Consider the following 3,494-nt stretch of genomic DNA (forward strand, 5'->3'; position numbering starts at 1 on the left):
CCTTGTTATTTTTAAGATGTTGAGATGTTCTTTTGATGATGTTTGGATGATGTGAGATTTTATATCCGAAATTGAGTTTGAGTATTCGAATAATTCGAGATAATTATTTGAATGAGAACGGTGAACTCGGAAGTGAGATCTGAGTCCGTTAAGATGTTTTTGAAAATTTCGACTTTTTGACGATGAATAGTAAAATACTGCTATTTCGTCTTTTTGTCGACTTTCAAAATCTTACGTGCACGTCGTCGAGAAATATTCTTAGTTTTTCGATACGAGTCCAATAATGAAAGTTTTTATTTTTGGACGACGAGTGAATAGTAAATCGGGATTTCTCGATAAACGAACCGAGCTCGTTTATCAGAATTTCGAGAACGGGCATGCGTTTTCTATATTTATATAGAATTACGAGTGTAATGAAAGTGAGTAGGAGTTGAGAGGGCGAGTAACGAAGAGTATGGGTAGTTAGTCGTTAAGACGAGACGAGACGAGACGAAACGAGATATTTAACGACTAAATATCTAACCTACCCTACCCCTAACCACCCCCCCAACTGCCCACTATCCCTCTATCTCACCTAACTCACGCTATATCAGCCCACACCACACACACAACTCACATATTCACACACACAACACCTAAAACACACACTACACACGCCATTTTCCATTTAAGCTTGGACGGAGCTTTTGACCTCCGATTTGAGCACCGAGACGAGCGCCGATCATCTTTTCGATCATGTATCTAAGTAGGTAAGATCTCTACCTACGTTTTGATGGTTTTATTTTCGATTTTCATCGACGTCGAAAAAACGTCGATTCTCGACTTTATTTTGAAACGACGTCGGATCGTCGTGAAATTTTAGTATGTTGTTCTTGGGTAGATGTTGAGCATGTTTAATGAAGGGAGTAAGAACGGAACGAACCGTAGCTATGAAACCCATGAGGGCAGCCCCGTTTTTCACATATTAGCTTGTCTTTCGATTTTTGTTTGATCGTTTTGACTTGATATTTGTGCTTAGGGGTATGCTAGAATCGATATATATTAAATTCGTATTTTTCCAAGCACGAAAATTGTATAAATTTTTAGAGTATGATTATTTAAATTCGTGAAGTTTGAGACGTTGCATAATGAATATTATTGCGTATATGTGTTCTACGATATCACATGAGCATGCTAATTGATTTACAATTTATGGATGATAATTGTTGAACGAAATTAAAACTGGAATTCTGTCAAAATTTTACAGCAGTTTCAAGCTTATGTTTCGATGAGTTTTCATTGCTTGATGGCTCTGAAATTTTAGTATGTTTATCTATGATATGTGTATTTCGTTGCTGCAAAATTTCATGTCTTTTGGATGATGTTTGCTATTTTAAAGATATTTTGAAAAATCCTTGACAGAATCTGTCAACTATTGGTAGACTTCACAAAAACGTTTATATCTATTAATCCATGAAGGATTTTGCATCACCGTTTTTTTTAAACGAAACTAGACTTCAATACTTTTCTAAAAACATAAGATTTCGATTTTTATGACCTCTGAAACAGAGCAGTTTATTATTTCAAAAATGCCCTGTTCTGCTGTCATATTTGTCCAACAGTAAAAGTGTATGAGTTTCATTGTTTATTTGGCAGATCATATGAACGTTTTCTCTTGTGAAATTTTAACCAAATCTTCAAGGATACCTTTAGTTTTGGATGATTAAATTTGATGGAATTTTATTAAGGTTTGCCTTGGTTTCTAATGGCCTAAACAAAATTGGCAGAAACTGTCAATCTTTGACAGCCTGCACTAAAAGAGCAATATCTCCAAAAACCTTTAACCTTTTTGGTTAACTACCATTTTTAGAGTGAACTACACTTCATGAAGTTTTTGAGATCAATTGGTATGAGAGTTTATGATGATTGAGTTGGTTGTTATGAATTTTTAAAGATGACACAAAAACAGCAAAACTTTCTAGAAAACAACTTGATTATATTTATTTTGATGGATGATACGATATGACTAAATGGTGTGAGTTGTGAGAGTTATGATTAACGCACATAAATGTTGGTATCTGACACTCGAACAATTGGTGTCGAGTATAAATGATAGTTTACTGATAAAGAGTTTTGATGATTTTGAATTGTTTGGTTTGCGTTGAAAAGATATCAAGATGTTAAGTTTTGAGTCGAGAGACGAGTTCACGTAGTGAGATTCACGCGTTGAAATCTCGTGGTTGACATTATATATGAATAGGTCATGCCGAAATTTTTAGTGAAATTAGGATTTGAGCATAGTCAATTCTTGTTGAACCGTGACTCAAATACATGCCTAATGGATAGTTTAACTTCTAATTGGTTAATTAGACGAGATGAGAGCGAATAGATCTGCTAAGAAAGTGGACTTTTCGATGTGTTAAATATTTCTTTTAATTGAAGAGCTGCTAATTATAACATAAGGATGTTATAATTAATGAGTAATGACGAGAGATAATAATTGTTATATTGATTAACAATCAAGAGAGATGAACATTAGAGATACTAATGTTTCATAAAAGAGATTAGATTATTGATCGAGGTTTCTTTTATAACTTCTCACCAATTCTTCATAACGATGAAGGTCCTTTTGGGAAGTAACGACTTGAGGGAGAGAGTGACGTTACTCATTGATACAGAGACACAACGAGGTGGGCATTACTTTTACTATACGTATATAGAGATCCCCTGCGTGTCGTAGGCCTCTTATACGAATGAATGCATGAGATGATCTAACTGTTAATTTCAGTTTCATATATATCAAATGAGTTTAAATGTTACATTCAAGAAAGTTATTTCATGACAAAATCTTTGAGTTAAAGTTATTTCAAGTATTGTCTTGCCATAAATGTTTCAATTTTAGTATGATATCTATCTGCTTTGGCTTTGCCAATGATGCAATCGAATTCGGGTTCTGAGCAGTTGATAGCTATCCTGCCAGGACTAGTGTACACCAGTGACCGTGAGTCATCTAGCGGGTTGGCCGGTCAAGTGACCGTGAGAGGTGGCCACCTCTCCGGCACAAAGTTCCAGATATGATAGATTACAAGAGAACTTAGTCTGCAGACGAACTTTAAGAATCACAAATGAATTTAGTAAGCTTGGGCCTTTTTAGCGAAAAACTCCCTTGCTGTACTGTTTATGATGGCATGACAATTTACAATTTTGAAGCATGTATTTTTATACCTAGGCATACGTGCCCACTGAGTGCTTTTGTACTCAGCCCTGCATATGTTTTCTAAATGTGCAGGTTGAGCTGATGTGATGATGGTGTTGCAATGAGCGGAGTCTCCAGGGTTGTTAATAAATAGTTAACCTGTCTAGAATATGTCTTCATACATATGTCTAGCTACTTTCCGCTGCAAGATGTTGTTGATGTTATAGTATGTTATGTCATACTTTGAGTCTTAAGAGAATGGTTTCATATGATGTATAACTTGATTAATGATATTAAATAAGTTTTATGCTGTCTTTCA

The 3,494-nt window shown here is 35.0% G+C and overlaps 1 long non-coding RNA gene across 1 annotated transcript; it reads left to right on the top strand.

Annotated features, from left to right (window-relative positions):
• Window positions 1-606: 606 nt before the first annotated feature.
• LOC131017225 (uncharacterized) lies at window positions 607-3,494 on the top strand. The gene is made up of 3 exons (XR_009099485.1): window positions 607-749; window positions 2,603-2,669; window positions 3,269-3,494. It is a non-coding gene; the product is annotated as an uncharacterized LOC131017225 (long non-coding RNA).

This window comes from Salvia miltiorrhiza, chromosome 3 (genome assembly GCF_028751815.1).
Source record: "Salvia miltiorrhiza cultivar Shanhuang (shh) chromosome 3, IMPLAD_Smil_shh, whole genome shotgun sequence".
Classification (NCBI taxonomy): Eukaryota; Viridiplantae; Streptophyta; class Magnoliopsida; order Lamiales; family Lamiaceae; genus Salvia; species Salvia miltiorrhiza.